This window comes from Monodon monoceros, unplaced genomic scaffold (assembly GCF_005190385.1).
Source record: "Monodon monoceros isolate NGI ecotype Baffin Bay Population unplaced genomic scaffold, NGI_Narwhal_1 Super_Scaffold_16, whole genome shotgun sequence".
NCBI classification, from domain to species: Eukaryota; Metazoa; Chordata; class Mammalia; order Artiodactyla; family Monodontidae; genus Monodon; species Monodon monoceros.
In genome coordinates, this window is record NW_021703772.1 from 56,221,390 (window position 1) to 56,243,079 (window position 21,690).

At 42.8% G+C, this 21,690-nt stretch overlaps 1 long non-coding RNA gene across 1 annotated transcript; it reads left to right on the forward strand.

The window, feature by feature from the left end:
- The first annotated feature begins 15,063 nt into the window (after positions 1-15,063).
- Positions 15,064-20,161, forward strand: LOC114897303. The gene is made up of 3 exons (XR_003794045.1): positions 15,064-15,273; positions 18,882-18,969; positions 20,106-20,161. It is a non-coding gene; the product is annotated as an uncharacterized LOC114897303 (long non-coding RNA).
- The last annotated feature ends 1,529 nt before the right edge of the window (positions 20,162-21,690 follow it).

A 21,690-nucleotide genomic window follows, 5' to 3' on the forward strand; every position in this document is an offset into this window, starting at 1 on the left:
ATTGAAATGGGAACATATCATACGATGGCCCTGTCTGGAACAAAGTCAGAGGGCCTGAGGAAGACTGCTACAACCATCATCTCTGCTGTAGCCCTCCAGGAAATCTCCTAAATCCGCAGGAGGGAGGTAGAGTTCTCCAGTTTGTTGATGTGGGGACTAGGGGATTGAAAAACATGTGGGAAAGAACAGGTACTTTCTACCTCTGCCAAAGTGACCTGTCTTGCCTTTGAGTCAAGTCCTCCTGGGTTTGAAGGAGTTGTTGCTTTACTTATCAAAGAAAAACTCAGTTTTTCTGAAGAAGAGCAAACTCAACTTCTATTTATACATGATTTAAGTGACTATTCAGAGAACACTGAAAAGCCATATGTAATGAAGTCTCCCCTAGGAATCACATAGAATTCCAACCAGATATACAAGCACACATTTAAAGAAAAGTAGATGGCTGGACATTAGAGGCACTGGGGCAGCAGAGATGAAGACTTGGTTCCAAAGGGAAAAAGGAATCAATTTTAAAAGCTGAGTCCCAAGTCCTCTATAGTGGATCTTCAGGGAGACTCCAAAATCAACATTAGGGACTGAACAGCTTTTCAGGTGTATGAAGCTATAAACATTTCCTTGGTTGTGAAAACATTTAATCTTCAGGCAAGGGGAGAAATTCATGTGTGTCTCCCCTTAAGATTTCTCTAATCCAGATCACTGGGTGAACACTTAGAGGAAGTGATGAAAAGTCTTCCTTGAGTTTTCCAACCTCTTGCTAGCACTGTCCTCTGGTGCAAGACAACCAACTCCACCTGGGAGCCAAGGCTTAAGGGATTGGCAATGGATAGGTCTAAGGCGTTATCCTTTGGTTCTGGCCACGAGACTTACCTGGGTAAGCAATGCACACCAGCAAAGACCATTGAGCAGAGAAGGGGCATGACTGGAACTCCGTTCCAGAAAGATCATTCCTACAGCACTATGGAGGAATGAATTAGAGCAGGAAGAGAATGATGGCAGGGAGCAGAGTCATAGCTTTTCATACCCTTCAAGTGAGAGATGATGAAAGTTTGAAGGAGGACAGAGGCAATTACATTGACCCACCTGTGACTACAGTTATTGCTGTCAAGAGAAACCATGGGCCTAACAAACCTCCACATGACCCCAGACCATGTCAGGCGTACCTTAATGACCTCAGGCCTATGCCTACTTTCTCCCATGCAATCTTCCACACCTTCCTCAGACATGAGTGTACATGTCATAAGCATGCCTGCCTCTAATAGGTTTTAATGGGCATTTTTTACCATAAGAGACTTGTGGCGAATTTATGGTTTTGGCACAGGGCCATTTCCTCATCCTGCTCATAACTAAACCCAGAAGGATCTCCTTTGCCTCCATCATATTTAACTTCTGATCACAAAGACAGGCAAGGCAGGGATGGGCAAATGGTGACAGCCCAATAAACAGCCTCTCTCTCCCAGGATGAGTAAGGTCAGGAGGGTACTCTAAAGCTGAGATCAGCGTGGACTCACAGACTAATAATAAACAAATGATTATTACAGCTTTGTACTGAGCAGTTGCTTTGTACCAGACTCTGGGTAGTTAGTATTCCTATTAAACAAAGAGAAAAACCAAGGCTTATGTAAAATTTAAGAAACCTTAAATACACCTTAAACTTGTACATTGTTATATGAAAATTATATCCCAATAATACTGGGACAAAAATGCTCAGTCTATGACACACACACCAAAAATGAAAGCTTAAAATTTCATAGGTAGTAGGTGGCAGAGCATGGGATCAAATCCAGGTCTGTCTTATTCCTGAGCTCAAGCTCCATGACCTTGTGCCAAGAAGACACTGGCACCTCGCCATCGCCTGTACAGATGCTAATCTATTTCTGTACAACCCCATAGTGTAAGGTCAAACTAAACCAAACAGCAGGCATTTCTTCCAGTCTAATTCAATATAGGAAGAAGAGTCTGTCCCAAGTCATGAGAGACTCTTTTAGATTTAATCCAGTACTTGGAACCTGGTCCTTGGCAGAAGGACATTTATCAAAGGATCCAGACCAGATGAACCCTCAGGCCCACTACAGCATGGGTCCAATCTTTCCTATGAGAAAGGAACAGAATGTATCCAGCACCCACCATGTCCTTCCTTCCAGGGTTGGTCATTAGACTCTTCTCAGTCACCTTGCAGGAACTTATTGGCATGGACTCAATTCATAAAACTTATAAACAAGTAGACAGTCTTGGCAGACTTACAAAAAGGTTCAGGTGAGGTTTTGTACCTGGGCACTGATGATTTGTAACCTCAATGAGCACTAGGTTGCCGTATCTGCCAAGGGAAGCGGGTCTATCAGCCAGGTCTACAAGATCAAGCCTTCACCTGCCACTGTGAATTGTCAGCTAAAAAAGTCACTCAGTCCCAAATGGAGAAGCTGCTCCTGGCCATCACTTAAGAGTGCATTACAAAGAACCTCTAAAAAGTCTGATGGCATAGAAAAAGTAAACAGAAGATTAATATTCAACATTTATATACAAGCAATACATCATTAATGATCATTATGGAGAACTTGCTTAGTTCAAATGAGGTTCCAGAAGACTGGAAGCATTTCACTGTAGCACCAGTATTTATAATAGCCACCCTGGGGAACAGCAGGCCCATCCACTTGACAGAACTAGTATGCAAGGTAATGGAAATAAGCAGAGGTGAAACGGAGCCACACGGACACTGAATTATCTTGGGAGCCAAACTCCATGCAAATAGAGACTGCCCTGTTTATTAGCAGAGTGGAGAGGACATTCCTCAGACGCCTTAGGTCACACTTGAACTTACCATTTGAAACTGGCACATCAAGTCACCCTGCTGCTTAAAAATCACAGCAAAGAACATTTTGAGGAAATTTGAGGACGGAGTTTGTCCATGGGGTTTGGGAAGAAGCATGCTGTTGGAGAAGAGGGTGGTCTCCCAAGAAACTCACTGTGCAGCATTTTTCAATTCACTTAACCTACCCTTTTATTACTTTCCTCAACTATAAAATGTGGATAGTATTGCCTAGCCTCCTGTCTTACAGTTTGTGCAAAACAAAATAGAAGAGCCTCTTTGAAAGTGCTTGGTAGTGTGTAAGACAGGAGAGGGAAATGCAAATGGCTCAGTGGACGACAGGAGGGCACAGCGGGGATTTCGCAAACAGGTGATACACGCCCCTGGAAAGGGCCCTTCAGCTCTTGCCCAGGGTTGCCTTGCAGGATGCAGTCCCCATGTCACACGTCCTCCTATGTTAAAGCAAAATTGGAAATACCTTTTGTGCATGTGAGAAATCTCCCAATTTTCAAATGCAGCAACTAAAACAAAAATTTCTAAAAGTCTATTCATGCAGACGGCATCCTATTCATGGACTGTTAGTTTGCAACCTCTCCCTAATGGATCATCTAGCATAAGAGCAACTGGGAATTTTATTAGTTGATAATAATAGCTAACATTTACAGAATACTTACTAAGCACTAGGTACTCTTCTAAAAATTATATGAAGTAGTCCCAAGAAGCCCACGAGACAGGTAATTTCATAATCCCCATTTTACACACGTGGAAACTGGGTGAGATTATCACTGGCTAAAGTTATCTGAATTTTTATGGAAGCTTTGATTTTTTTTTTAATTCAGCAGAGTGTAATGTAGAATTGCCCTGCTCTCAACTTTTCTTAACAAAACCCTTCTCTGTGATTGTTCCAAGGAAATATTTTCTTAAAGCATGATTAATTGTATATATGGCCTATAAATAAAGACAGAGAATTTGTCCACATTTCCTCTTATACTTTTCTTTAGCTTACCCTGACTTGTGGAGTTAGTAAACAAAATAAAACTAACAATTCATTTTTATTTTGTCAAACAATAATCAATATCGAGGCTGCAAAGAACAAAGAGCTTTATTTGGGGGTCTTAAGAACTGCAATTCAGAAGACACAGATTCAGGTAAAACTGAAAGAGTGTTCTGGGAAAGAGAAAAAGTCTTTAACAAGGTTGTTAAAGTTGCCAGGCGAGAATTGTGATTGACTCTGATGCAGGTTGGGAGATACTTGTCCTTTAAGGAATCACAAGTTATTTTAGGGTAAGGGTTTGATAAGTAGATAGGCTGTCACGTTATTTTAGGGTAAGGATCCAATAGGTATCTTGAGTAGGACAATGAGTGATCAAAACGTCAGATTTTGTGCACGCTGAGACGTGCAGAAGTCCCACTTCCTCAATGGCCGCCCGGCTCCATGTTAGAGAGCTCTCTTAGCGACATCGACTTGATTGTGATTGTCCTTTCAGTTTACCTGGGCAAGTGGCCAGGGGAGGCAGTGTTTAGCCTGACTTAGCTACTAGAGCTGAACATGGAGTGGAAGAGGTGAGCTGCACAGTGTCCGTCTTGTGTCAACTTCCAACACAAGGGCACTGAGTCCAGAGGTGGCACAACAATGTTTCATCTTCTTGTTATTGTGAATTAAAGACTCCAGCATAAGTCCTTCATCTGGAAAATAATATCTCGAGGGGGTCTTCAAGTTCAAGAAAGGTATTTCCAAGAAGATGTAGGAATAAAGAGAGAGGACGAGGACTGCAGAGGAGAGATCTCTGTTTCTGTGTGAGCAGTCAAGGCGTCAGGTGGGTATCGGAATGATGCGACTCCCTCATCCGGTCTCCTTCTTCCTTGGTCGGCCTTTGTCAATATCTTCGCTGATTAGCATGACTGCCAGAGAGTACATGGAAGAACACTTGAAAAGCAATGTTCCTTGTGGGACAATTAGTAGAAAATGATCATCTGTTGTGATTGTTTGCAAAGGGCTAATGGTGAAAGACATTTCCTGATGACCTAAAATCCCGAAGTATGCAGGAGCCGATTGTTTTTCAGTCTGAGATGGTATTCTTCCCCTCCTAGCACTCCCATTTTCCATACTTCAGTTTTCTCGGCCCAGCCATTGCCAGCATTCTCTTGCAGCACGGGCGTGAAGGACTCCCAGATGGTAGAAGGCTGTTAGAAAGATAAGGAGCTGGCCAAGGAAGGTCACAGTGAAGGGAAGTAAGAAATGGAATCTTACCAAGGGTCAGTGGGTGGCACTCGGAAGATTCCGGTGCACATGAGTGACGGACTTGGGCCAAAGAGAAGACCAAGTGGGCAGCACAGACGCAGAGGAGCCTCAGCTCTGTCCGTGGGGCTCCGGGCCTGCACCCCTCCTCTTCCCGGCCGTCACAGGCTGAGTGCTTCCCCAAGGAACGGGGGAATTAGAACAGGATGTGTGTAATCCCCAAGGGAATCTGAAACAAAAGCAAAACAAAAAAGAAACTTCCTTTCATGTGCCCTTCACCAAAAGGGCATTCATTCTGAGAGGCAGAGAGAGTTCTCTTAAAATGGCGTTTCCTTGGCCTGTGAGAGGGAACTAGTCAGTGAATTCTCAGAAGCAACGATAAAGGTAGTCTGGGGATTATGACAACTTGTAGATATCCTTGATATTAATCATGAAAGGAAATATCAACCATTAGAACCTTCCCAAGAATAGGTTATACTGGGACAGAGGGCAGAACACTACTAATTTTTTTTTAAAGGAGCCACACGCCTCCCCCTGCACCACCCGCAAAATGCAGCCTGTGCAACACATTCAACTGTGTATGCATTTACAGAGCTTTGGTACATGCCTAGGACTGTGCTACGTGTTTCTTTGTATGGCCATTAAGAGAAGGCTTTTTTCATTAAGCAAAGACATCACACTGGGGATGGAGCTAGTGGGGTCAGGAGTGGTTTTCATGCTCCTCAAGCTTAATGGGGAATTTATGTCCCGGTCCTTGATTTGAGAAGGGAGAACTGTCTTCTGCACATTCCAGAAGTGGGCATCTCAGAAGGTGAGGGCATCACGGGTATGGAAGAAGTCTTGGGGCTTTCAGACAACCTGCAGCCCACTGCAGGCCCAAACCTAATGCTCTGTAGAGAACTAGACCCCGTTAATCTGGGGGACTGCTTTGCAAGTGCCAAGTTTCCTGCAACTTGCGATGATTTGGAATGAGGAGTAGAGGCAGGCCCAGAGCAAAATGAGCTGAGCCGGGAAAGGGGAAAATAGATTCAGAATGTAAAAGCAGGGTTCTCTGATGGGCTGAGGAACTGACACATGGAAAATGTAATGCATTATTGACAAACATGTATGCTGGCTGCAAAAATAATTGACACAAGCAGAAAAGAAATAGGAATGAAATGGAGCAGAAATACTTTGAAAGATTGTGAAGTGGCCGCTGAAATTGCCAAGCTGATGTCAGAGAGATGATTAAAATTTTCCAATAGAACAGGTGACTAGGTAGTTAGGAAAGTGGGATGTAAACCGAGAGAGAGCGGATCGTTCTATGAATCTACACTGAGGTACTAATCAGCATTTCATGTGAGACTTTTCAGTGCACATTTTAGCAGATGGAGGAAGGTCTTAAAAGCTGATAGCTAAACCGAGTCTGGCTGCCTTTCTGTTCCATAATAACCGTCCTTGGAATGGGTACTTGCTCCTGTGAGCACTGCAGGACCACTTCTTTGAATAGAATTCCAGACATATCGATATGCTCACAAAGGCAAGATATCTGCAAAACTCCAGGACCAAGGGAGAGGAAGGGGAAGCAATGAGAGGTTTCAGTCTTCCTAAGTAGAGGTGCCTGGATGAACAGGCTCTAAACAGGTAAGCTGAAGGCTCAGTAATCAGAACTCAAAATGAAGATCAAGTAGCAACAAGGAGAGATTCATCTGCAGGCCAAACTACACGCGTGCACGCAGGCACGCACATACACATTCTTGTAGAAACTGTATTGCTGCCATAACAAAAACAATTAGATGGTGGATTGTGGGTATGTTAAAAGGGAATAATTGTTCATGATCAGAATGACTTTTTCGCTCATTCAACAGAAAAAGACTCTTATTTTTTATTTGTTGGCAAAGCCAAACATATATCTTTATGACCATAGGAGACAAATGAGTGATACCAAATACCACTAAAAATGCTATTAATCTACAGTAATATAAAATTACCATCTCAGCACAAAGAAAGCCTATATAATCTGAATTTTTCTAGCATCATAAAAACGAATGAGAAGCGAAATTGAGAGTAAGTAGGCTTTTGAGATGCCATTAAGAGTTACATGCATTGTTAACAAATGTGGCTAGACAGACTGGTGATTTACCTTGAGAAACAAATCTATAGAGACACAGAAAACTTCCAGATGAGACCAACTCACTGCCCTTCTCGTTGGTTGATGACACCTTTGAGGGTGTTATTCTCCTTTTTTAGATATTTAAGTGTGGCTGACTAGCCATTGACATCAGGGATTATTTCCCTCTGTTTTCATTTGCTCATTTTCTGCACATTTCAGAAGCCAGAAGTAGTTTGGGGTGGGGTGAGGGTGTGGCAAGGAAGGGAATACAGGTCAGGGGTTTCTGCCTCTGTCACCTTAAAAAAATTGAATGCCAGCATCTAATACCATTTACATTCATTCAGAACCTTTTATTCTCTCCTCTTCCTCAATGTCACCCATTTCCTGCAAGCACAAAACCTTTCCACTTGCATCACCTTCATCTGCATGTTGAGACTCTGCAGGTCCTATGGTCTCTAAGGACCTTCTAACAGCATTGCCAATAACCCTGTGAGACAGTCTGGAGTTGTCCTCACTTTGGTTTCCTTCCTAACAGCCAACAGTTAGCCTCAGGAGTCATCTCCCCCTTTCTCCTGCCTTTATACCCACATGTACCATGATAGCTATGGCCCAATTCTTACCACATCCAACAACTACTGGGTAAGTTGCCGTATAATTATTATTGTCAACGAGCCAGCTTCTAGCACAAGAAGGCATGATTTACTCTCCCACATCCACCACTTTCCTCTTTTTATCCCAAAGGATTCCCATTCCTTGGATAAGGCTCCTTAGTGATAAGGAGCCCTGCAACATCAGATGGAGAGGGAGTCCAATCTAATTCTGTTCCTCACCACCTGCATGTCCTCTACCCCACTATGCCATCCTCCAAGTCTTTTTTTCTCTTATGTGCCTTCCGATGCTTTTCTATGGCACCCCAAAGAAAGCCTCATTTCCGTCTCCTTCTCTCTACACCTCTGATTCATTTCTCCTTGTCTACAGAGTTATTATTTGTAAGAATAGCTAAAAATTGTTGAGCTCTTACTGTGAGCCAGGCAATGGACTTTGCATTTTATTTGGATTATCTCGTTTATTCTTCATTATGGTTTTATGAGGAAAGTACTACTATTTTCATGTCCACTTTATAGAGTGGAGAACTGAGGCTTTTAGATGAAATAACTTGCCCAAGTTTACAGAGCTAGGAAACAACAGCAGCAGGCATGGGACCACGCATTCCTGTTGTGTCTGTTGTGCTGGAAGGCCTTGCACTGTGAAGCCGGGGGCGACTCACCGACTGCTGGTGCAGCAGCGCAGGACAGAGATGCTGACATCTTGCCTCCAGTCCACTAAGTCCCAACCAACCTCCCTGGCAGAGAACCTAGTGACGGCTGCCATGGAAATGACCTTTCTCCGCACCTGCTCAGGCGACTTCCAGCTGCGAGGTGGGGGGGAGGGGCTCCCTGCAACCTTGTCTGATTCTAGTCTGATCCCTTCTTCAGCTAACCTGCCTCAGGACAGGGGACACACCAAGGAGTGTTAGGCAGCAAGCAGCCACCTGTGGTCCAACTTGCCCTTGGAGAAACAGCATGGAAAGAGACTTAACATACTTCCTAACAAGACCTGCCTTTTCTTTCACACTTTTCTTTCACAGCCTTCTAGAAATGTACAACTATCCACATCATCCCCCTTGATGCAACCCTTGCCTGCAACTTATTAACTGGACTGCTTATCAAGAAATGATGAAAAATCTGAATACAGTAAAAACTGAATCCAGACACAAAAGAGATTCCCTGCAAATTCTTTCCTGTCATCTGTTCCTGCCCTTTGCTTAAATAGGCTATATTCTTAAATGCATTACTTTTATTTCCCCAAATGAAATTTTTGAAATCAACTGAAGTATTTGAAAGTGAATAAAACATGTATTATTGCTATCATCATGATCAGTTCTGCATTTGATGTAACGAGCTAAATATCAGATTGGTTTTAGCCCCAGCTCAGCTGTTGAACTTCAAAATTTAGGATATTTCCCCCCTGTAAACCTCAATTGCCACCACCAACCCCGCCACCTATCAGAAGGGTTTTGAAGAGAAAAGGTTACTAGATTCTGATTTTTTTTTCAAGTATTACAATACCGATTTTAAAACAACTTCACTGATGATGTGCTCAGAAATTCTTGAAATTTATATAGGGCTTTAGAAGCTAAAGTTTTTCTATATATCTTACACTTTTTCTACCAACTTAATTGTGTCACTGGCATAGTCTTCCTTAATAGAATTCAGCACCTAAAACCATGCTAGCCTGGAGATTTAGCACCACTGCTTTTGTGTTTTCAAGGCCATTGTTCTCTCACCACTTTTCATTTGAAGTACAGTTACCTGGGCATCCAGTGTCACCATGTGCTTTCCCTGCATCATAGTAAGTAGGAACGGGACAGAGATGGCTAACTGAGGAAGCAGGGGGGACCAGGGAAGAGCACATGTGGGCATTTGGGGGTGGCGTGTTAGAACCCGTGGCTTAGGAAGAGGGGGCTGAGTGGATGAAAGGAATCAGCAGGTCTGAAGCAAGTGATGGTGGAGGGAAGACAGGAGCCCGACAACACTCTCACGGTTTGCCTTTCCCCAGAGAACAGGATCTGGTCTCTCCTCTCCTCCAGCTGGGCCTACTGAGTTTCTCCTTTTGGTTCTCTTTCTTCCCCTGGTAATCAGTTCCCTGCCTCACTCTCTCTTGCTGTGGCTGCACTAAGTCTCTCCTGCTCTTTTCCTTTCTCCCAGACGTTGCCTTCAGCTGTGCCAGTGGTGTTCTTTTGTCCCTGCTGCTGGCTCCAGGGCCCCAAGCATTACTGTTGCCAAAATCTACTGGCTTTGGGGGCTGTGACTGCACTTTTTTGTTAAGGAGGGACCAGGAGGTTTGTGTGTCTCTAGTGGGCTGGAGCTTAAAATGTGAACTCCTGGGCTACCTTCTACGTGCTGCTCCCCATTTACTACACATGCGAACGATGTGGTTAGTGCCCTGGGTCACTAGGTCGCCCTTTAGCATAGACAGTATATGCAACAGAGGGTTTACCTTGTAATAGTGCCCTGGAAAGTTGATCTGGACACATTGGTTTGTGGAGCAGATGGGAAGGAGTCGAGTGTGAGTCCTGCAGGAACCTTGTGGATCCTGGGCACCTTCCATGCTCAGCCTCAGCTCCAGGCTTGGGCCTTGCCGCTCAATTAGAAGCTACAGGACAGGAATGAATGAATGAATGAATGGGTGAAGGGTTGAATAATGCTATCTGGAAACAAAGAAGGACTGGAACGTGGAAGTCAAGGGATCGTACAGGCAGTGAAGGGCACTAGTTTCTGGGCCCCTGCAGCTCATGCCCAGCACTCAGGGAAGCCACACTGCCAGTGGCAGCTCTGAGGAGCTAGGACACTGCACAGAAGGCAGAGAAGCATATAAATAGGCTGCACTGCTCCACGGCTTAAGATTAATATTCCTACTTAATACTGGTTCTAGGGTATGAATTTTTAGACTATAATTCTTTAAAATTTATTATAGTTTTAAACTTAATTGGGTGAAAATATTTCTTGGTGGAGGAGGGGATGCAATTACCCAATTATCAAAGCTAGAATGAATCCTAGGAGGGGCACTAAAACTATCTTTAAGTACTGAGAGGATTTTATTACAGCAACTCTTAAAACAATAATGAATGTTACATGTTCCTCAGTATTTTTTGTTTTTACAATAGAAAAGGAACACACAATTTTCAAACAGAAAACAGATTTGCATTTGTGGAGAAGAAATAAGAAAGGGCTATGGGCCAGTGAATTCTCCTTGCAAACCCTCACCACCTAAAATTGTTTTTTCTTTGACGTTAAGGAAAAGGGGGTGGGGTGTGGAGGGGAACTCTAGTGCGGTGACAGACAATGAAATGGAGATGTGGGAACTAGCATCAAAAATACGCTGGCATTTTCCCAAACAGGGAGTGCTGACAAGTATAATCCTATTACTAAAATCACATCAGCAATGAGATAAATGAAATAAAAACAGGATCCCCTGAGACCAGAGTGGCTACTTGTCCACAAAATCTTAGTGCGTTATATCAATCTGTCCCCACAAAAATAGTATGTAGTTGAAAACAATGTTAAGGAGGATTTTAAAACACATCACTGAGATTACAGCACCTTTTAAAATAAACAGCGCTGAATACCAACACAGGTAAAATGTCATTGTGAGATGGGGATCTGATATTCGACGGCATGCTTTATGGCTTTCCAGAGTGTGATAAAATCTGTTCACCAGATGTACTATTTGTCTTCTGTGTAGCATACTTGAGCATCCTGTAGGCCTGAGGCCCATTTATTTCATGTAATTGCCTTTCCTGTGCACACCTTAGGGCACCCTAATTCTCCATTTTATTTCAGGCACTGTACAGGGTACCATCTGGTAGTTTAAAACTCATCCTGTTTTATTGCACTACCACAGTGGCTGTATTCAGCCATACTGCAGGCTTTCAGGTGGGGAAGGACTTCTTACTACCAGCTATTTATTTTTGCCTGAAATAAAGTCGCCTTGAACTATAAACATGCAGGATTCACACGTTGAACATCACTGGTCCATACAAGCTTGACAGAAGTTCCCGGGCAACCTGCAGACTCAAAGCAGTTTTGAACTGCTTCACGCACAGCTGTTAACTTATGGAATTGGGATTCTAAATTCTTCGCCTATTTCTGCACGTAATCATATCTTTTTAGTATCTCATTTGTATTACTTCAGTTCAGATGAGCACAAAAATAAATGTATTCCATCACATCTGGAAAAGTACCTCAGAGAAATCGCTTAATATACAAAGCTGCACACCTCATTACGAGGTTCGTCACTCATTTCCAACCCAGCCTTACCTCTGTTCCTCATCAACGTGGTTTTTGTTTCACTGTTGTTTTCATTAAATTATTAAATCATTTTTCAAGGGAATTTGCAAGATCTTGAAAAGGCGAGTTTGGAAATAATATACTTGGCAGAAGGAAAATAAATCTCAGGACCTCGAAGCTTTTCTGCAGCGGATCCCGGATGAGAGCGCCTTCCCCCAACTTGTGCACAAATTAGATAGGAAGTAACTCTGCTCTCCTGAGACTTCATCTCCCGCCCCACATCAGCCCTCACACGGATGCGCCCACACAGCTGGGCAAGCCACTTTAACAAAGGGTCCCTGATATGCAAATAACACACACCCAGCTGCACGTTTCCAAATGAGTCATTGTTCACCTGCTGGTTCCTGCCTCACCAAATCCCTCTTGCTGCCTGTGTTCTGTATTCCCCCTTCTCTCCCTTCCCTCCCAGTCCAACAGCTAAGGTCTGTCGGCTTCTGGAATGGCAATGAAAAGGCTGCAGCAAGAGCAGGCCAGGCGGGGCGGTAGGGCAAAGTGAGTGATGAGTTGGCTTACCAGCCACTGCTGCCTCTTGACGTGTGTTATCTCGGCATTGCCCAGGGAGATTACCAGTCTTTGGCCAGAGACACAGAAAGACTTCCAGTGTACAATCTGCTAGCTGGCACCAGTGACCTGTGTAAATCAACAAACCAGTCAGGAGATGCTGCTGTTACCACAGGCACCTTGGCCCTTCCTTCTGGTGTTGGGTGACCACGGCTCAACCACAGTTGGGGATGGAAGAATATTTAAGGTGGAAAAGGGCTGGCTAGAGACCCTTTTGCAGCAGATTCTTTACATGTTTTGCATTCGTGGCAATGACAAATGTAGCTAAATGCACCTGGTTGTAGCTGTCTGCTGCGATCTAAAGCCTGTTTGAGTGAAAAGAATAACTCCCTCTGTTATTTATTGTTGGAAGCAGAGTTTACTTTGCTGTCTTTAACCTCAGCAGAAATCAGCAATGCCAGCTTGAGAGCAAACTGATGAGTTCTACGCAACGGAGCAAAGAGTCGTTGGCTGGAGTCTTGTAAATCAGCAGAAGACCAGTGACCGAATAGATTCGTATTTATTTTCCTGGAGTTACCCCCTTCTTTGACTCTCAGGTAATCTCATTCTTTAAAAATGTTAATGCTGGTCCGAATATGAAGGGTGATTTTCCCCCCACAGCTCTGTCAAACATATCTTCCCAATAATTAAATGTGCATCCTTGGGCTCTAAGAGCAGTCTTGTTGAACAAAGCAACCGCAAATCCAACTAACCTTTGAAGAATGAGGGTGTCAAAGTATAAGCAGATGTTTTAATTTGCACAATGCTGAGAATTTTTGGATGCCAAATGTTCCTGAAATAGTTATTGTATCTCAACAGAGGAAGAAAGACACACTCAGAAATAACCTACAAACCTCTCAGTTACAGCGACACTTTCTCATTCAGCAGAAGTGATATCGGAAGTGTTATTAAGAAAGCTATATATTAATCAGCATCTAACGAGAAAGTAAGATAACTTTATAATTATAAAACAAGAGGGCATAGCAAAATTTTATATGCACACAGTCTCTATAAAGTCCATAGCCAGGTTAAAAACAGATTTAAAAGAAAACACTCATGCTATCCCTTGTGTATGCATTAAAGATTTCTAAAATGATTTAGGGGATGTATGCTATTTTTTAAAAAAGGAGGATACATACTCTAGCCATGAAATTATAGCATCATGTTGTCTGGCTAGTTGAACTTGCATTGCTTTGGGGAAATGTTAGCACACGTTTTTCACAAGTGGATGAGTGCAGGAAAGATTTATATTACGCATAAGGAAAAATGTCCTGACTTTCAGAAGAGTTGTGAGAAGTCCAAATAGTTTACCCAAGAAGGCTGTGGAATTTACCTCCTGGAGATTTTTAGCAGCAGACAAGAGACCCATATGTTTGGGTTTATTTCAGACTAGTTTGAAATGAATAGAATGGGCTCATCAAGAGTTTCCCAGTCTTTCTCATTTTGTCACATGCCTAGGAACAGCCTAAAGTCCAGCTGCCATCCACCAAGCCAGGCCTCTGTACAGCCTTACTCTGAAGCCATCTTCCGTCAGGTCCTAGTCATCGCTTACTAGACCCTCCTGATAGAAAAGGTTAAGCTAAGGAATTCTCATGTGGTGTTGGTGGGTTGGGGAAGGGGGGGGGACTGTAAATTGGTGCAGTTTCCATGGTGGATAGTTTTTCAAAATCCACCAAAATTAAAGTGTATATCTCTCTGTTCCTACAGTTACATTTCCAGGACTTTATCTTACAGATCTAGTCACATGTTTCAAAAGGACCTGCGAATTAGTGATTTACTGCAGTAGTGTTTGTAATAGCAAATAATGGGGAACAACTTAAATATCCATCCAAAGAAGACTGATTAGGGCTTCCCTGGTGGCGCAGTGGTTGAGAGTCCACCTGCCGATGCAGGGGACACAGGTTCGTGCCCCGGTCCGGGAGGATACCACATGCCGCGGAGTGGCTGGGCCCGTGAGCCATGGCCGCTGAGCCTGCGCGTCCGGAGCCTGTGCTCCGCAACGGGAGAGGCCACAACAGTGAGAGGCCCACGTACCGCAAAAAAAAAAAAGAAGACTGGTTAAATAAGTTTAGGCACATACGTGTTAAAAGAAAGAGGCAGCTCTATATGTCCCTGTAAAAAGGATCTCAAAGATACTAATAAATGAAAAGATTAGAATATCATGTATAATATGCTCCTGTTGGTTTTAAGAAATAGAAAAGAGACTTTTCACAGTATAAAAAATAACTTTTGAACTATTATACCTTTTGGATTTGCATTGTATACTTACTAAATTAAATAAACCAAAATAAATGACTAGGGAAATAAGAAAACCTTTTTTCCAAGCTAAAATCCCCCAAATAAAGTAGGAGATTTATTCTGTGTCATTTCTGTTCTCCCTTCATCTTTGTCAGGAAGCCCCTAGTATAAGGTGGCATCCAGTGAGGACAGGCCTGTTTGATTCTGTTTTCTCTTCTCCTTCCTGCAGCTTTAAATTTCAGAAGAGAGAGAAGAGGAAGAAAGTGGCAGAGCATGGTGAGAGGACACTAGAGAACATGTCCTTGCTTCACAATTTGGTTGCCATATAAACGTGAATTGAGTAGAGCTTCCTGAGGTTGCACAGAGGGCTAAACTTCTGCTAGGACCATGGGAAAAGCCTAGAGGGGCCAATGGCCAAGGGATGACCACTTCCATAGAGGAAACACTCTGACCAGGCCCCACTAGGCACAAGGTGAGTGTTCAGCCCAACCATTGGGGTTCCCTTTATTAAGGTCTGTGTCAATAAAGCCCGGTAGAAATGTAACTCAGCAACATTAATTCTGGAAAGTCTCAGCTAGAACTCTCTGAAAATTATTTGAAAACACAGTTGTGGAATCACTTGAAGGAAGAATCAAACATCTGTACTTAACACTACAATTGAGTGCAGCAGTTGGAATATGGTAGTTAGCAGGTATGGGCCTACCTCTGAGAGATGAGAGATGAAAGTGTGCAACCATTCTAGGCTGTTTCATCATAAGGGATATATATCCACCTCACTGAATTAATACGAGGGCTCTTTGTTATAATCTAATCAAGAGTCTGCCACAGTGCTGAGCACAGAGACTGGATCAAAAGACCATGGCCAGTGGGTTCTCTGCCAAAATACTTGCCACCTCAGCCACTCCGACTCTTTCCCAGCCGGCTCCTACATGGATGAGGCAGAGACCCTCTAGTGGGGTCATGAGACAGACCCTCATCCCATTGCGGACACTAGGCTGGTAAGTTAGCGATACTTCTCAACCAAATCTAAAAAGTCAAGACACCAGTCCACAAAAGGCCAAAATCACTGTGCAGGCAACTGTTTAACGTGGTAGAGATAATATTTCTCCGCCTAAAAATATCGTACTTAAAAGAAAGGAGGGCTTCCCTGGTGGCGCAGTGGTTGAGAGTCCGCCTGCCGATGCAGGGGACACGGGTTCGTGCCCCGGTCTGGGAGGATCCCACATGCCATGGAGCGGCTGGGCCTGTGAGCCATGGCTGCTGAGCTTGCGGGTCTGGAGCCTGTGCTCCGCAATGGGAGAGGCCACAACAGTGAGAGGCCCGCGTACCGCAAAAAAAAAAAAAGGAGACCTCAGTTCCAGGCTCCTACTCTTGAGGTTTTTATTTAAAGTATACCCCATCTTTACTTGCAGCTGAGAGGCTGAAGATTAAAAATTAGCCACTGTATAGTAGCTGAGCAGTAACAATTTTTCATAAAGGTTTTTACTACACATTTGGGATTATAATTTCAATATCATGCAAATGCATTTTATGGATCTGTAATACGGAATATGTACTGGCATTAATGTGCATTAGCGGGTGAGCACAGAAAGGCTCCAAATGAGCCATTTTGGTGTCTGCTTTCAATGTGTATTATGAACAATAAGTAAAATGTTCTGGTTTAGAACAAATAATATAAAATCTGAATTCCTCTTGATATTCATCAGTGATGAACAGCCCTACGCAACTCCCAAGGAATTCTTCCATTGGACACAATTAAAAACTGGCTCTTAACCAATATATTCCTGTTTATGGCTTCTCTTCTTGGATGTGATGTGAAAGTAAAACAGATACATTTAATAGGGAAAGGGGTAGTTTCCCCCTGTTGATCAGAATCAGGCATTAATCAGATGCGTGCATTAGGAAGGGCGTGACCCCTTACATGTCAAGGTAGTGGCCCAGGCTACTTCTGTTTTCAGAGGTTCTAAGTATTACGAAGTGAAGAAACATCTAAACAGGGTTACAAAGCTTGTGGCATATATTTTCAATTAATAAACAGATTTCATGCCTTTACCACAAAATATTTCAGACAAGATAACTGTTGTTCTAAACATATTTAAATAACATGCAAATAATATTCCTTAATAGTTGTTGCAAGCCTTGTGATCCAACATGGGGACCCAGGTTGAATTTTGTCTGACGTGTGTTTTCTTTAACTCTGTCAGTGTGTCTTTGTGGGTGGTTACAGATTAGAAAAGACTGAAGGCTCTTCCTGAATGCAGAGGCCTGAGCCAAACTGCTCTCCAGGCTTCTCTGAGATAAAGCTTAAAAAATGTTTCTTTCCTTTTTAATTTCTTTAATATTTCCACATTCTAATCTTGCATGATGGCAAAGAAAGCAAGACTAAGCAATGTCACATGTACTGAAGGTGGTAGCTGAGTATATTCAACAAGTAATGCAGAATTTCTATTTGCATTGATTTATGTAGGACCTTGGGGTCTATTGATCTTTTTTCTTCCATGTGTGTTTAACACCTGCCTCCTTCTTTGGCAGTCTGGAGGAAGGCAAGGTTGCACTGTCTAACAATTATAGGCTGGGCCTTCAGTTGAGTAAGAGTAATGTAAAAATCTTCTCTATCAAACAGGCATCCTTAACTTAATGTATTTCAAAATGCCACAGATTCCATGACTTATCTTCAAAATGGTAATAAAAATATCCATGCATTGAGTTCTTACTGTGTTAAGTGTTTTATATGCATTGTCTCAATTAAGTCACAAAGTAATCTCCCAAAGTAGGTTTTACAATCCCTATGAAATGGCTGAAGAATCTGGAGTTTAAAAAGATCAGGTAATTTGTACAGTCACACAGCTGTGTAGGCCTGTCTAATTTTGCAACCCAAATTCTTGATCACTGTATAGCCCTGGGTCTACTATTAATATGGTGGCCAGTAGTCTTGGCTTCCTTTACCATGTAAATTACAGCAGTGGTGTTTGGTCCTTCAATCTGACACGGACACTACAATTAATATTAAAGTCTGATTCAATTTCAACCGGTCATTACATCACTGTTGTCTACCTTGCTGCAGTTGCTAACTGCTTTCCATTTCCCCCTGACATTTCTCCATTCTAGATAAAAGTCTGTGGAAGGAAAGATGGATACAGCAAGAAGGTCTATCCGAGATCTTAGTAAATAGGTGCTGAACAAATAATTCAGATTTTTAAGTTCTCCCATCAAATTCAACAAAAAGTCTTTGACTACCTGCAGAGTGTAAGCTATGATTTCTGTTCCTGAGTCGTTAAAATTTCAAAAATCCCAAATGAAAGCCTATTGGTAGTAGGGCAGCCCTTCCAAGTATTAATTTACAATCAATTTTGAAAGGAGCTGAGTATATTGTGTCCAAATTTGAAGATGAGCGATGGGCTATATGCCAATAAGCAGATAAGGCTCCTACCCCAACAGGTAAAATATGAGATGCTGAATAATAAAGCCTGAAGTACAGTAGAGCAGGCCTGAGCAAACAAGTAGCGCATCCTCTTGAAATATTCCCAGCACCATTTGCTGAGCCTTTTCTCGGCGCTAGCCCTCTCTTAATCGTCACAGCACCCTGTAACGTAAATAATATTGTCTTCGTTTTGCAAATGAGGAAATTGAGGCTCAGGTAAAGTAAACCAGCTAACATCACAGTGTTAATAAGTTGTTGAATGAGGATTTAATTCCTGATCTGCTTGATTTCAGAGAACATGAGAGAGAAACAAAGAGAAGATAATGATTTTTTATTTTAATAGTCACTATCCTCTTTTTTTATTGTGGTATAAGATACATAACATAAAATTTACCATTTTAACCAGTTTTGAGTATACAATTCAGTGGCATTAAATACTTCACAATGTTGTACAACCGTCATCACTATCTATTTCCGGAACTTTCTCATCATGACAAACAGAAACTCTGTACCCATTAAACAGCCCGAACTGGGTTTTAAAGGAGGAGTGGGAAAGAAAATGTAGTGGGTCAGAATGGCATTGCCGACACAGGGGACACACAGAGTGTTATGTGAGTAGGAACTACAAGCAGCTGAGTGCTGATTTTTGTTTTAAATAGACCCCCTTCTCCAGTGCTGTGTGGAGGCTGGATTTGAAGAAGAGAAAGCTGGGAGCAAGAGACCAGTAGAGCTGTTGCCGTGGTACAGGTGAGCTATGATGGCGTAAACCTGGTGGTGTTAGTAGCCATGAAGAGAGGGTAGAATCAATCAACTCATACAAATAACATCAATCTTTAGTGACTGACTGAATAGATGGGATGGAGGAGGAGGATTTTTAATAGTCACATAATGATTTTTAAAGAATGAATCTCACTATTCTGAAACCCTGTAGCAAGTTTTGCCTTTACTGTGGTCCTTATCAAATTCTGCTTTGTTGTTTCTGATCTTCTTATATCACCCTTACTTAATTATAAGCTACTCTATTTGGGAGAGGGGAGCATGTGCAGACCATTTGTTACATCCTTCACAGGCCTTGTTAAGTGCCTGAGGCAAAGTAGATATTCAATAGGTATTTCATTTATTCCTCATATATTTACTGGGTGTGTACTCTGTGGCCAAGTCCAGTAAAGAGGACAAGCCATGCCCTCCAGGAGCTTCCAGCCCAGTGGGGAAGGTGGTTAAAGAAGCAAGGCTCTCACCTGGGTGTGGATGTGCTCTAATAGGGGAAGCAGGGGCAGACGTCTAGCTGGAGGGCTCAGCAGAGGTTTCCCAGAGATGTCATCTGAACCCACTCCTGGAGCGTAAGAGCCAGGCAGAGTAGGGAGGACATCACAAGCAGAGGGAACAAACAGGGACGTACAAAGGCCCCCCCAGTCAGAGATAAGCTGTGGATGGCCTGTTCCAAGAATTCCAAGTCATCTGGAGCTTACTGTTCACATGTAGGGTGAGGGGGCTGCTGTGGGAGGGGAAGGCAGGGGCAGAGGGGGACCAGCAGGAGGGGTGGTGTAGAGGTTCAAGGGACCAAGTGCCCCACGCTAAAGCGCTTGTCCTTTGTCCTGGCCATTCTGGGGATGGTTTTTAACAGGGGAGAGGGAGGATCTTGCCTTCTGGAGAAGAGAAGTCCATTTTGTATGTAATTTGGAAGGACACACATATTTTATCGTTATTCTTAGAGCCCCCCACATCTGTTTTCTCTCTTCATTAATCTGTGGGAGCCACCTGGACTAAAATACTGAAGGAATCTTCATTTTGAATATCCTTGTGTTTAGGCATCAGAGTTTAGTTCTCAGAGATTTAATTAGAGCTGCATTGAGGCACTTTTTATCTCAACAATCTCTCTGTAGGCAGAGGTGACAGAATAACAGGAATCAATATAAACAACCTAAGTGGAATACCTCGGAAAGAAAGAAATATTATTTTTGCTGATGCGCAAGTTTTATTTTGAAAAATCATGAAGGTCTCCATTAGGAAATCATTCTTCCTTGGCCTTGTGTTGCATGCTCAACAAATAGAAGGTAAATATGCTAAAATTCGTGTCTTTTTCATGAAAATAGCACATAACTATAAAGCTCTTTGTTTTCACCCAACTGCTGAAAACATTTGTGTAGGCAATTTCAGTAAACATTTGGAGAATTGGAAGTGCTCTCTCCTACACATATGGTTCTTTATGAAGAGGTAATTTTTATCTATGTTCTACTCAATTGAATATTTATAAATCTGTTTGGCCTCAAAGGTGCCTGATCTCCCCCCAAAATACAATCGCCCTGTACAGCTAAAGTGAGATTTATTCAGTTACCCTTTAAGAACTCTGTGAGTTATTTTCATTTTCTCCCCATGAATTTATTCCCAGTACAATCCTAAATTTGTCTAATTTGCTGTGTTATTGCAATTAGTCAACTCTCCCTTAGTTACACAAATAATAGCCTTATAAGTTTGAGGCTGTAAATCACTCATCCATTAAAAATGCCATTTCCTTGTACTGCAAATTCGATTCATTTAGAAGAGAAAAAACCATGGCATGGAACAGAATTATGCAATGTCATGGACACATTAACATTTGGATCAAAATTTTACATTGTGTCAGCCAGTAAACAGTATAAATGGTCCAGATTTGCAATAAATAATTGTCTATTAATACTCTGGCATGCTGTAGCAAATTACAGTCGCACTTCAGTAAACACAGCTGTAGGTAGGCTCCGGGGCAGAGGGAAGCAAGTGCCACAATTGGTTTGAGTGGAAAGAGCCTGTCTTTCAGGGATGCAGGGCCACATTTCTCCAGCAACTGGGAGCATGGCTGTGGATTAAAGGCCCCTTTTTGTAAACGCAGGAGGAAGACCCACTGGGCCCTTACTGTAGCTGGAACATGGGACACCGGGACACAGCCCCTTGCCGTAAAACCTACAGGAAGCGTAGATGCTGAACTCAACAAGGGCATCCCTCATGTTTTCTAAAGGTGAAAGGGATGGCAGCACATCTTATTAACTAGAAAACTCTTCCTGGTGCACGGGACCGACCTGGAGGGGAAATAGGCTTATGGCTGGAACAGCCACAATATTGGGTGTTGATTATGGAGCTACTAAAGGACCGCCCCGAAGCCAGGCTTTCCCCAGAGTCTGCCTTATGTGTAGCCAGATTTAGGCCCTCCTTCCATCTCTCCACTCCAGAATCTTCCTCATTAGCCAATTGAAGAAACTAAAATTAATACTATTTTCATTGTTCGGCTTAAGGCTTTTAAGCCCTGACAAAATGCAAACAAGGTGTCAGGAATGGCTGGTAAATAGATACACTCACATTCATTAACATCTTGGCCTGCAGCAGATTATCAAGTAACCAAAATCAGGGTACTGAGTAGGATGAGCTGGAACTCAGGACAAGTAACCTTTCCTATGGGTGAGGGGAGAATGAAGTGTTGCCCAGAAGACATCATGA